This window comes from Syngnathus scovelli, chromosome 18 (assembly GCF_024217435.2).
Source record: "Syngnathus scovelli strain Florida chromosome 18, RoL_Ssco_1.2, whole genome shotgun sequence".
In the NCBI taxonomy this organism is placed as follows: Eukaryota; Metazoa; Chordata; class Actinopteri; order Syngnathiformes; family Syngnathidae; genus Syngnathus; species Syngnathus scovelli.
The window spans coordinates 756824-771264 of NC_090864.1; the positions used below are offsets into that span (position 1 = coordinate 756824).

At 44.7% G+C, this 14441-nt stretch overlaps 1 long non-coding RNA gene and 1 pseudogene across 1 annotated transcript; both read left to right on the plus strand.

Moving 5' to 3' along the window:
* The first annotated feature begins 567 nt into the window (after positions 1-567).
* On the plus strand, positions 568-8864 carry LOC137839647 (uncharacterized). Its single transcript, XR_011085680.1, has 4 exons — positions 568-689; positions 867-1037; positions 7169-7246; positions 8774-8864. It is a non-coding gene; the product is annotated as an uncharacterized lncRNA (long non-coding RNA).
* Positions 8865-12504: 3640 nt separating this feature from the next.
* The window catches only part of LOC125985993 (janus kinase and microtubule-interacting protein 3-like), a 106128-nt pseudogene continuing 104191 nt past the window's right edge, over positions 12505-14441 (plus strand).

The window sequence follows — 14441 nt, forward strand, 5'->3', positions numbered from 1 at the left end:
AGGGAAGAGGAGCCCCTATGAACCTCTCTGCTGTCCTCACCACTCTCCTCACGTTCTTCCAATCGGAGGCGGTGCAGCCTCCACACCACACAGAGAGTCAGCTTGTCAGAATGCTCTCTATGGTGCTCCTGTAGAACGTCCTCATGATGGGTGGGGGCAGGTGGGCTCTCCTCATCCTCCGCAGGAAGTACAAGCGCTTCTGTGCCCTCTTGACCAGTGCCGTAGTGTTCATAGTCCAGGAATTCAAATCCGCGGGGAGAGTTAACTTGTTTAAAAGGGAGTGGGCAGAAGAATTATTTAATTTATTTAAATCTATTTGGAGTGTGCGCCATTATGTCAATGCATAACAACTGTAAGTCTACTAAACAAAACAGCGGTTGCTATATGACGTCTGCCACGTCGTGGTCACGTGACGCGGACGTGACGTCGACGCCTACTTTACATCCCACCGATCACAGGACCCCTCGGCTGCATAACCGCGCCCCCTTCCCAACCAATCGGATTTGCTATACGCGAAAACGACGCCAATGGGCGGGCTCTTCCGCCAGAATTTAAATCCGTGGGCGTGGCTCGCAACAGGAAGTAGGAAAATGGCGATGTTGACAAAGACACAGCGGATGGTAACATACGACTAACGAGAGAAATATTTTTATTTTCTGCTTGCAACTGGACCGTCCAGAGCGTACACGGTAAGTACAACTCATCGTTTTTAAAAAGAAGTACTTTTGTTGCCCTGAAAAGCGAGTGAGTGTGGCGTTTGGGGGGAACGTCGAATTTCGACGATTCTTTCTGGTCAACGGTTGTAAATGATAGCGTTGATTAAAAAAGAAAACTTGATGTAACTCTACTTTTAACTGCCGTTTCAGATAAGCGGGTATTACGTCGCAGTCATGTGCCGCGGATATGACGTAATTGGCTGAACTTCCACCAAAATTCAAATCTGTTGGCGCGATGGCCGTGAGCCACTGAGCAACGACGAATATCAACAGAAATATCTTTATTTTCTGCTTGCAACTGGACCGTCTACAGCGTACACGGTAAGTAACACTCATTGTGTTTAAAGAGATTTACGTTTGTAATAGCAACGTGTAGCTGAGGCGCTAGCAGAAGTGTAGCCGCGTTGCGTTGTACGTGTTGTTAGAGATTTGCTCACTCCAACTTATTTTGCAAGAACCAAACAGAAGACAAGCAAGTTCTTTTAGACACCTGCAGGTGGAGAGTCCATTCGTCGCTGTCTGAACAGCGATTATCGAATGAAGTCTGAAAGGTCTCCTTCCTGCAAGGGCATATTTATTAGGAGGAACAGAGTGGGGGTATGAGTGGGCTGAATAGAAAGCCCTTGTCCTCTAGTCTAAACATCTCAGGGGATGTTTTACGATCTTGTGATAAGGAGGACAAGGTAAGGTATTTATTACCTGTTGCATTCCAACATAATCCTATGATAAAGATAACCTGGAAAACCCTAACATCTCCCTCCTGTTTTATCATATGATTATGCTACCCCAAACAACAAAGACAAGTAAGAAAAAAACACATATATATGTATAATGAAGAAAGAAGAATAGGAAAAATAAAAACAACAAACAATGATAGCAACACTTTCCAGTGAAGATGAGGCATTACCTTAATACCCCAGATCAAACTTATTGTGTAAGCGAAAAACCTGCTGGCCAGATGTTATTAGCAGGAAAATTCTTACACGGTCCCTTTGCCTTAAGGCGACCAGAATGCTATCAATAAAAACAAAAAGAAAAACAAAGAAACAGTACATCAGCGTATCCATTACTTGCGAAGCATATTTGATGGTCAAATCAACAAGTTTCCGTAATACATGCTCAACAGAACAGCATCTACGCAATCCACGTCTCATTATCATTATCACATCTGTCACGTCTAAGAAGTTGTATATGTGCTCGCATTTTCGTCAGCTGCTGATGTTCTAGTCTGTAGGTGAGGTCTGTCACACACACTGGCGCACACACTCGTGTCCAGTTGGCAGGCAGCATCGGACAACTCTCGTGACCACAAAACCATGATCCGTACTGAACAGGCACGTGCACTCATAGGATGCAGGTGAGGCAGTGCCTCTGAACTTCTGAATGAAGTAGGTCCCGTCCGATGGTGCAGCCATGTTGGTAGTAGAGCCCTTACACCTTGAAAATGGCTCTCTCATCCTGGCACACAGCGGTGATGTCCAAAGCTCCCATCCAGTTTCCTCCTGGAGAGCAGTCATCGTTAATGCATTTGTGGATCCTGCAACCTTGGGTGCAACATGTGTAGTCAGCAAGACTTGGAATGGTCCCTCCCGTCGTGGCTGGCCCAGTTCCTTCCTTTAATGACCTCGATGTAGACCCAGTCTCCTGGATTGATGGGGTTGTCGACCTGTGAGGAGGAAAGATCAAGCGGCAGTAAATTTGTCTTTGACACAGTTTGAGCGTCCTGATCATATAATCTGCCAAGGACTGCTCTTCATCTGTTGTTTGCAACTCTCGTAGTCAATTGTAGTGCCCATTTAACTGGCAAATAGGAATGTTTGCGGGAAGAGTTTGAACACTTCCTAATGATTCCCTTTAACCAAAAACTATTTATGACAGGGGCGTTCCCATTTATTGCCTCCTGGTTTAAAAGAGATTGTCTTACCCATGCCTTCTTTCTCCTCACACGCTCGCATCCACACAGGGTGTGAGCACACACACACACACACGCACACGCACCCACGCAGACAAAGAGATTCTAATCCATCTCTCATGTAGCTTCTCTTGATAGAATCTCCTATCGGTAACTGTATAGCAGACGTTTTAGCATATAATCCCATACTCTGCTCTCTCACTTCTACTTTTCCATGTCGGTGCAGTCGTAGGTGGCCCCTATTGCAGTCATTGTCTTGTTAACTGTTGCCTTGTGACTCCTATGCATGATTGTGTGAATGTCAAAAATTGAACGTACCTAACTTTCTGACCATCCAACCTCCACTGTGGTGCAAAAAACTTACTATTGTATTGAGTAGGTACATTGAGCAACCTAGCTTCCTCCTGACTGCCAAATGTCCTGTTCTAAAATTTATAGAACTCGACCTCTACGTCTTAAGCTTGATGAGCCAAAATATAAGATCTTGCTCTTGTTTCCTACCGTTTTAGCCTATTTGTTTTATCCAAATCCGTTCAATCTCTGATCATAATCTGTAGCCCTACGTATTTTTCAAATTTTTATTTATTTATTTATCAAATCTCCTCAGTTCTGTCAAACTCAGTGCACAATGAACCTCCCTTCCACTTTGAACCAAGCTTCACCAAATTTGGGAACGCCGTAGCAAGGAGTGCGATTTGGTTGTCAGACACTCCAAGTCCATATCTTTTTGCCGCACTTCACCCTATCAAGTTGGTGTTCTTTTGTTGTTGCTTCAGAGCGACCCCATCCATCACTCTTGAATGAGTCCATTGTTCAAATGAGTCAATTTTCATCATTGTGAGTTCCTCCGCTTTTCACTGTCTTTTCCGTCCCCGAGGATGTTGTATTTCCTCCGGAGTGTACTTGTCCTCCTCCAAGCACAACAGCAGTCTTTTCTTGTCCTTCGCCAAAGGTCAAAGGTGCTTCAGAGCCAGGCACCATTTTGTGGTTGTTCACGGCTGCAGGCGAAGTCTTGGATTGGGTTTCAGGGGCCCTGACACTGAGAATGACAGGCTGGTTTGAACACTTGTAAGACTATTTCCAAATGTAGCTGCTTCCATCAATTTGCTGGTAACATTTATTTACCAAACTTCAAATTCTCCTAATAACAGCGGTCTCGTTTTTATATCGTAAATCCTGCAACTCATCCTATTTTTGAGCTACATTTTATCTATAGTTCCAATTTAATCGGACAGTATGTTGTCTTCAGTATCATTATTGAAAATCAACTCATCGAGGTCTGCTTTCCACATCAAGCCCTGATCTGTATGTCTTGACCTCTCACATGTTATTGTCATGCTTGCTCAAAAATGTGACTTAGAGTATGGTGCTGTGAATTCTCAATCTCCCCAATGAAATTGGATCCCACCTCGTAGTTCTTATCTTTCCCATGTTCCTGTTAGCCTGCAATTGTCCAAATCAAAAATGTTTTCTTTTAACTGTCTTTCTTTTGAACCTCTAAATCTCTCGTGTTGCTAAACTATCTACACCAGAACAAAAAATTTACCACAATATAACACCAAATGTATTCGAAAATTCATTGTCATAAAGTGTTGTATTATTACTATCTTCCACTATCTGTCCTAGTCCTACTCACTCCCCCCCTTCTGAGGCTTGGCAACGCCCATGCCTCACACCTTGACAAACTTTTTGGGAGAATGCGTTCTTTACTACATACGATTCCATCATCATTTAATTTGACTTTCTTTCCAAAACGCTTCTCAATTTCTCAGTTCACACATCTTCTACATGTGTTACTGGTTCTCCAGTTTTTTTTCTAGTTAATTATCAATCCAAAAGCTACGTGTTTCTTTCTAACATTCAACCTGCTCAAAATCACTCTTTCATCAAAGTCGCTCTACTAATTTTCTATAGTAGTCGCCAACAACTTCAACCATTCAACCTGTAATTTCTTTTCATTCAGGCTATCATTCATCAATGTTCATTTGCATCTCACACGCAGTCTCCAAAAAGGAGTCTTTCTATCACATTGGTCCCAATTCATCCAAGCTCACCACACAACATTCATATATCATTTCCAACTTAGGTTTCCTGGTAGAGCAATCCACCAATTCAAAAAAGACTTAACTAAAACAACCAACTGGCAAATTAATCTGATTTTTTCCTTTGTTTTTAAATTTGAAGAACTCAATCTCTCAGATTTAGCTTGCATTTAGAATTTTGTATAATCTTATAACACAATCAATCAATTATTCCTATTAAATGTAGCATTGCAAAATCTTAAATTCACAATTTAGCTTCTTCCAATTCCTGAAAGCATGTTCCGTTGTTTTGTTAACTCCGAATTTCTCATGAGGGCTTGACACTAACATGCACTAGTGTGGATTAGTTTCTGCTCGCAAACAGATTTCTCTCTTTTTCCTCTCATTTTTATCTTTCAAAATCATTTCTGTTCTGCGGTGCAAATTGGATAGACCACAGTCTAGCAACATTTTTTTATACTAAAACTTTAGCCAATGTTCATCATTTTAACATATACGCACACGCATGCACAGCTCTCGCATGCAAAAGGTAGTTCCCAGCAACAATGATTCGTCACAGGCTGGCCATTTCCTGTGGTCGATCATGAGCTGGTCCCTCCCATGCACACGAGGACAGCACATTCTAATTTTATTTATCTTCTAGAAGCAAGTTGCATTCCTTTACCACTTGATTTGCATATTTTAACTTCAGTGTAACACAATTTGAGCTCTAGTCATTTGTAATTTGGGCATACAAACAGCATTGTCATACTTCTTGGATGGACAGGATTTCTAATAATCTAAAAAAAATTCTAATAATCTGACAATGACATGTTTTGCTGTCATATGGGCATCTATTCTTTCTTTCTCTGTATGAGCATAAGCGGTCAAAGAGGAGGAAGCTTGTCATGCTAAAAATTTGGCTTTTTCTCTGCTCCTTCCTCCACCCTTTGATTGATATTGTTTTGCAAAACGACACTCTCGTGCGAAGTGTCCTCGTCCCCCACAGTTCAGAATCTCGTGGGGGTTTTGAATTATATGGCGGCCTGCGACCTTGTTGGTATCTAACTCTTCCTCTGCCCCTTTGGGAACTTTGGAAGAAGATCGTTGTATCTTCATTTAGATCATTATCATCATCTAGATGAAATACATCAGAACTTTTGCCTTTCTCAATCCCTTTATCAGCGTCTCCGGGCCACTGCATGTTTTTTGTAAACCAAGCAGTGTCCGCTTCCACGAAGTGTTTCCTCACCCAACTGCCCATTTCAGGGCGGAAATTAGTGAGGAGCGCATTTTTAAGCTGTTGTTGATAAGCACTCTCAGCTGTATCATTGAATGGGATGCCACTATGCACCCTGAATTCTTTGTCAAATTTCCTTGTACTCCATACATTTTCTTCCACTTCAGCATGCATTGCATACAATTAAGAAATCTACTTGCCATGAACTTCTCGTTTTAAAGAAGAGCAGAGCAAGAGATTTACCGTTCTTATTTCCCATCTTAATTTTAGTCGCTTAAGGTTTTACAATTTTTTTTCAATTTTTTTTTTTTTTCTTTGAGGATCCTCAATGCAGGTTTAAATTGACCTTTCAACAAATTACTAGCCTGTTTTATTGCCATGGATCAACGCTAGAACTGCTTTTTAGTCAATTTATCCTACCAGTCACACACTCAATCACACTAACTCCAGCGCTTTTTTAGGCCTCATGGCTCGGACAAACCAAAGCCGTATCTCATAGCTCGGATAAACCAAAGCCGAATCTCATAGCTCGGACAAACCAAAGCCGAATCTCATAGCTCGGACAAACCAAAGCCGAATCTCATAGCTCGGACAAACCAAAGCCGAATCTCATAGCTCGGACAAACCAAAGCCGAATCTCATAGCCCGGACAAACCAAAGCCGTATCTTTAGCGCTTTAACTTACTTGTCCCCTGGTTCGTTGCACCGCCGGATCCCGTCAATCCACCTCTGTCAGACGAAGGCAGACCTAAGATGCTGGCCCAGCGAAGAATTCTCTTCCCAGGACTTTCTTTTCCAGGTCCTCCTAATGGACGCTGGCTTGTCGACAATGCAGCACGTCCTCCTTCGCCGGTCAGATGGTGGGTATGAGGATCCCGGGTTTCGGCACCAAAATGTTAGAGATTTGCTCACTCCAACTTATTTTGCAAGAACCAAACAGAAGACAAGCAAGTTCTTTTAGACACCTGCAGGTGGAGAGTCCATTCGTCGCTGTCTGAACAGCGATTATCGAATGAAGTCTGAAAGGTCTCCTTCCTGCAAGGGCATATTTATTAGGAGGAACAGAGTGGGGGTATGAGTGGGCTGAATAGAAAGCCCTTGTCCTCTAGTCTAAACATCTCAGGGGATGTTTTACGATCTTGTGATAAGGAGGACAAGGTAAGGTATTTATTACCTGTTGCATTCCAACATAATCCTATGATAAAGATAACCTGGAAAACCCTAACACGTGTGAATATTGGTCCAGGCGAAATGTTAATGTTTAATTTCATTCCTTTAGGTTCCACGGTGTTTGTTGGCTGCAAGTTTTCCACTGCAAGAAGAGGCTCGTATCATTGACCAGGAGCGAGCTACAACGGTGAGTAGCCATAACATTTATGTTAAACACTTCCTATTTCATGTCTAACAGTACTTGATTTAACAAATAACCATAAATAAATACAGTGTGGGCACTGAAGTTAACATATGTGATTATACTGCCTAATCTGTCACCGAGTATATTGTTGCAAAGTAATATAAGATCCAAAGTTGTAATTCAGAATAGTTTTCAAAAGAAGGCCATTAGAATTATATACAAGTCTGATTACCCTGAACATAACAACAAGCTATTAATTAAATCACAAATTCTTCAATTCAAAGATTTGGTAGATTATCAGAATAATAATGTCTAACAGTAATTGATTTAACACATCACGATAAGTAGATTGAGTGTGGGCACTCTCAAGTTAACATATGTGATTATACTGCCTAATCTGTTACAGAGTATGTTGTTGCCAAGTAATGTAGAATAGATCCAAAGTAGTAATCCAGAATAGTTTTGAAAAGGCCATTAGAATAATAAACAAATCTGATTACCTTGAACATAATAGTTAAGTGTTGAATATGTCCTATGAAGTCAAAATTTGGCACCATCATGTGGTGAAATTTGGAATTGCATCACATCCAATTTTGCCTGGGAACAAACAGATTAAATAAATCTTAGACTTAAATAAGCCACTCCTTCTCAAACAAGTAAACTCTGCCCATTTTGCGCAGTAGATGTTCTGTTAATATCTAGTATTTATACAAAGTCATAATTTAAATTGCTGTTAACCTTCATTCATCGCTTCAACCAACATTACTCGCTCTTATTACCAACTTGTATCGATTTAACTGAGCGTTTAATACTTCCTATCAGGTCTCAAGTCAAGATTTGGCAAAATACAATTTCAGCAAATCCAATTTTGCCAGGCAACAAAAAGAGATTAAATAAACTAAATAAGTCTTCTTCCCATTAAATAAATCAGAAAAGTCTGTCTTGCAACCAGTCCTCTTCAAACAAGTAAAGTCTGCCCGTTTTGTGCCGTAGATTTTGTGTCTATGCCTAGTATTTATACAAAATCATAATTTAAACGACTTCATTCCTTCATTCACTTTGGAAATTTGGAATTGCAGCAAATCGAATTTTGCCAGGGAACAAAAATAGATCAATTAAACTAAATAAGTCTTCTTCCCATTAAATAAATTAAAAAAGTCTGTCTTGTAACCAGTCCTTTTCAAACAAGTAAAGTCTGCCCATTTTGTGCCGTAGATTTTGTGTTTATGCCTAGTATTTATACAAAATCATAATTTAAAGGATTTCATTCCTTCATTCACTTTGGAAATTTGGAATTGCAGCACGTCAAATTTTGCCTGGGAAGAAAAGTAGATTAAATAAATTTAATAAGTCTTACTACTTCCCAATAAATAAATTAAATACGTCTTACTTGTTCCCACTCCTTTTCAAAAAAGTAGTTTAAAACGAGGGCCCTTCACTCAACCTTTAACCTCAACACCGCACGTCACATTGTGTTGTATCTGTGAATGTTGGTTGTGGCCAAATGATAGTTTTCTTTCATTCGTTTAGGTTCCACGGTGTTTGTTGGCTATATGTTTTCCACTGTCAGAAGGATGAAAATACAAAGTACAACGCTTGGACGTGGGCGACGACGTCACCGGTGAGTCCTTCCTTCCTATTTATTTACCTTCTAGGTGCTAGGTGCCGCACTGAACAACATTATGCCGCACTGAACAACATTATGCCGCACTGAACAACACCATGCCGCACTGAACAACATTATGCCGCACTGAACAACATTATGCCGCACTGAACAACATTATGCCGCACTGAACACCATGCCGCACTGAACAACACCATCCCGCACTGAACAACACCATCCCGCACTGAACAACACCATGCCGCACTGAACAACACCATGCCGCACTGAACAACACCATGCCGCACTGAACAACACCATGCCGCACTGAACAACACCATGCAGCACTGAACAACACCATCCCGCACTGAACAACATTATGCCGCACTGAACAACATTATGCCGCACTGAACAACATTATGCCGCACTGAACAACATTATGCCGCACTGAACAACATTATGCCGCACTGAAAAACACCATGCCGCACTGAACAACACCATGCCGCACTGAACAACACCATGCCGCACTGAACAACACCATGCCGCACTGAACAACACCATGCCGCACTGAACAACACCATGCCGCACTGAACAACACCATGCCACACTGAACACCACCATGCCGCACTGAACAACACCATGCCGCACTGAACAACACCATGCCGCACTGAACAGCACCATGCCGCACTGAACACCACCATGCCGCACTGAACAACACCATGCCGCACTGAACAACACCATGCCGCACTGAACAACACCATGCCCCACTGAACAACATTACGCCACACTGAACAACATTACGCCGCACTGAACAACACCATGCCGCACTTAACACCATGCCGCACTGAACAACACCATGCCGCACTGAACAACACCATTCCGCACTGAACAACACCATGCTGCACTGAACAACACGACGCCGCACTGAACAACACCATGCCGCACTGAACAACACCATGCCGCACTGAACAACACCATGCCGCACTGAACAACACCATGCCGCACTGAACAACACCATGCCGCACTGAACAACACCATGCCGCACTGAACAACACCATGCCGCACTGAACAACACCATGCCGCACTGAACAAAACTATGCCGCACTGAACAACATTATGCCGCACTGAACAACACCATGCCGCACTGAACAACACCATGCCGCACTGAACAACACCATCCCGCACTGAACAACACCATCCCGCACTGAACACCATCCCGCACTGAACAACACCATGCCGCACTGAACAACACCATGCCGCACTGAACAACACCATGCCGAACAACACCATGCCGCACTGAACAACACCATGCCGCACTGAACAACACCATCCCGCACTGAACAACACCATCCCGCACTGAATAACACCATCCCGCACTGAACAACACCATCCCGCACTGAACAACACCATGCCGCACTGAACAACACCATGCCGCACTGAACAACACCATGCCAAACTGAACAACACCATCCCACACTGAACAACACCATCCCGCACTGAACAACACCATCCCGCACTGAACAACACCATCCCGCACTGAACAACACCATTCCGCACTGAACAACACCATGCCGCACTGAACAACACCATGCCGCACTGAACTACACCATGCCGCACTGAACTACACCATGCAGCACTGAACAACACCATGCAGCACTGAACAACATTATACCGCACTGAACAACATTATGCCGCACTGAACAACATTATGCCGCACTGAACAACACCATGCCGCACTGAACAACACCATGCCGCACTGAACAACACCATGCCGCACTGAACAACACCATGCCGCACTGAACAACACCATGCCGCACTGAACACCATCCCGCACTAAACAACACCATGCCGCACTGAACAACATTATGCCCCACTGAACAACAATTTACCGCACTGAACAACATTATGCCGCACTGAACAACATCATGCCGCACTGAAAAACACCATGCAGCACTGAACAACACCATGCCGCACTGAACAACACCATGCCCCACTGAACAACATTACGCCACACTGAACAATATTATGCCGCACTGAACAACACCATGCCGCACTGAACAACACCATGCCGCACTGAACAACACCATGCCGCACTGAACAACACCATGCCGCACTGAACAACACCATGCCGCACTGAACAACACCATCCCGCACTGAACAACACCATGCCGCACTGAACAACACCATGCCGCACTGAACAACACCATGCCGCACTTAACAACACCATGCCGCACTGAACAACACCATGCCGCACTGAACAACAACATGCCGCACTGAACAACAACATGCCGCACTGAACAACACGACGCCGCACTGAACAACACTACGCCGCACAGAACAACACGACGCCGCACAGAATAACACAATACCGCACAGAACAACACCATGCCGCACAAACAGTTTTAGATAATATTACGTCGCAGTCATGCGACGCGGACATGACGTCAATAGGCGGAACTCACGGCAAAATTATAATCCGTGGGCGTGGCTTGCAACAGAAAGTAGGAAAGCGGCAATGCTGGCAAACAAGACACAGCGGTTAGTAACACGACGACTAACAAGACAAATATTTTTGTTTTCAGCTTGCAACTTGACCGTCTAGAGCGTACAAGGTAATTACGACTCATTGTTTTGAAAAATATGTTTTTTTGTAGCCCTGAAAAGCGAGGGAGTGTGGCATTTGGGAGGAACGTCGAACTCGGCGTCTGCTTCCAGCCACAGACGCCAAATTTCGACGATTATTTCGACTGGTCAACGTTTGTAAATTATTGCGTTGATTAAAAACTTTATTTAACTCTACTCTTAACTTTGCCGTTTCAGATATGCGGGTATTACACCGCGGAAATGACGTCAATAGGCTGAACTCTCGCCAAAATTCAAATCTGTGGGCGCAATGGCCTTGAGCGAGACAACGGATACAAACACGACGATTATCAACAGAAATATCTTTATTTTCTGCTTGCAAGTGGACCGTCTAGAGCGTACACGGTAAGTACAACTCATTGTGTTTAAAAAGATTTACGTTTGTGTAGTTTGCGTTGCGTTGTATCTGTGAATGTTGGTTGAGGCTAAATGTTAATGTTTAATTTCCTTCCTTTAGGTTCCACGGTGTTTGTTGGCTCTATGTTTTCCACTGCAAGAAGAGGCTCGTATCATTGACCAGCAGGAGCTACAATGGTGAGTACCCCTTTCGTCGTCCATTTATGTTAAACACTTCCTATTTCATGTCTAACAGTACTCGATTTAACAAATAACCATGAATAAATACAGTGTGGGCAGTCAAGTTAACATATGTGATTATCCTACCTAATATGTTTATCACAAATATGTCACTAATCACTAATATGTTTATTTGTTTATCACAACACCTTTGGACCTTCAGCAATCGATTATTTCCCTTCATCTACATAGAGACAGAACGATGGTGTCTTAAACATCTCATTCATTTCACCAAATAACTTCACGCAGGTGGATAACGGCCGTCTCGGTCACGCTATGTTGCGTGATGCAGTTTTGAAGAACCAAATGCATTTATTCAATGAATAAGTCAAGCTAGATCTATGTTTATGATGTTGTACGTTACGGTACCGATTGAAGTTGAGTCCGAAGCCAGTGGAAAACAGCGCTGCGTTTGTGCTCTCCAGGTACAAATGTTGTGATCTCTGACTGACGACCGGGCGAGACTCGAGTAAGAGATGTCCAAACGAGCTCCGGCAGGGCGGGTCAAGGCGGAGCGAACGGACGCCTTTCAGGCCGCCAATGACGAGCTGAGAGCCAAACTGATGGACGTCCAGTTAGAACTTCAGCAGGAGAAGAACAAGGTGAAAACCTCAACAGACAGACACTGCCTTCCTCCCTGCCTGCTTCCCTGCCTGCCTCCCTGCCTGCCTCCCTGCCTGCCTGCCTCCCTGCTTGCCTCCCTCCCTCCCGCCCTCCCTCCCTCCCTCCCTCCCTCCCAGTTTCCCCGATGTAGATTTGACATGCGTGTGCCATGACTGTGTCAGCCTACGTCAACAAATGCACCGAGGACGTCAGCACCACTAAGAATACCATCACCCGGGGCAACCAACGACCCTGGATGACTGAGGAGGTGCGTCAAACGCTACGAGCGCGGAACTCTGCCTTCAAGTCTGGCGACAAGGAGACACTGAGGACAGCGAGAGCCAACTTGAACCGTGCCATCAGGGTAGCGAAGCGAGACCACAGTCGAAAAATTCAGGATCGTTTCCACGACGCCAACAACACCAGGAGTATGTGGCAAGGCATACGGGCGATTACAGACTACAACTCACCCTCCACCCCCGGTGGGTGAAGTTGATGCTGACTTTCTAAATGGTCTAAATAACTTCTTTGGGAGGTTCGAGGCACTAAACGGCACTCCAGCAGTTAAAACTGTCCCCCATCAGGAAGAGGAGGTACTCTGCCTTGACTCCGCCGATGTGTTGAAGACCCTGAGGAGAGTCAACCCCCGTAAGGCCCCTGGCCCCGACAACATTCCTGGGCGTGTGTTCAGGGAATGTGCAAGTCAGCTGGCTGGGGTCATCACAGACATTTTTAACACCTCGCTGGGCCAAGCCACAGTGCCAGCGTGCTTTAAGACTGCCTCCATCATTCCGGTGCCGAAGAAACCTCAAATCACCTCATTGAATGATTACCGGCCTGTTGCACTGACTCCGGTCATGATGAAGTGCTTCGAAAGGCTGCTTAAAGATCACATCGTTTCCAGACTCCCCCCATTATTTGACCCGTTCCAGTTTGCCGACCGGCAAAACCGCTCCACTCAGGACGCCATCTCCTCCGTTCTTCACCTGAGCCTGGCTCACCTGGAGGAGAAGAACACCCATGTTCGGATGCTGTTCCTGGACTTCAGCTCAGCGTTAAACACCATCATCCCACAGCATCTAGTAGGAAAATTGGAACACCTGGGCTTCAACACCCCCCTTCGCAACTGGCTGCTAGACTTCCTCACCAACAGACCTCAGTCAGTCCGGGTCGGACAGAACACCTCTGATGTCATCACCCTCAGCACAGGCTCCCCTCAGGGCTGCGTCCTGAGCCCCCTGCTGTTCACCCTGATGACACACGACTGCGTCCCCAGGTTCACCACCAATCACATCGTGAAGTTCGCAGACGACACAACGGTGGTGGGGCTCATCAGAGACAACAACGACCTGGACTACAGAGAGGAGGTGGAGCAGCTGGTGGGCTGGTGCAGAGACAACAGCCTGATCCTGAATGTGGAGAAGATGAAGGAGATCATCGTCGACTTCAGGAAAAAACAGCCTCACCACGCTCCACTGATCATCAACAGCTCAGCTGTGGAGGTGGTCAGCAGCACCAAATTCCTGGGGGTCCACATCACAGAAGACCTCACCTGGACTATGAACACTACGGCACTGATCAAGAGGGCACAGAAGCGCTTGTACTTCCTGCGGAGGATGAGGAGAGCCCACCTGCCCCCACCCATCATGAGGACGTTCTACAGGAGCACCATAGAGAGCATTCTGACAAGCTGACTCTCTGTGTGGTGTGGAGGCTGCACCGCCTCCGATTGGAAGAACGTGAGGAGAGTGGTGAGGACAGCAGAGAGGATCATAG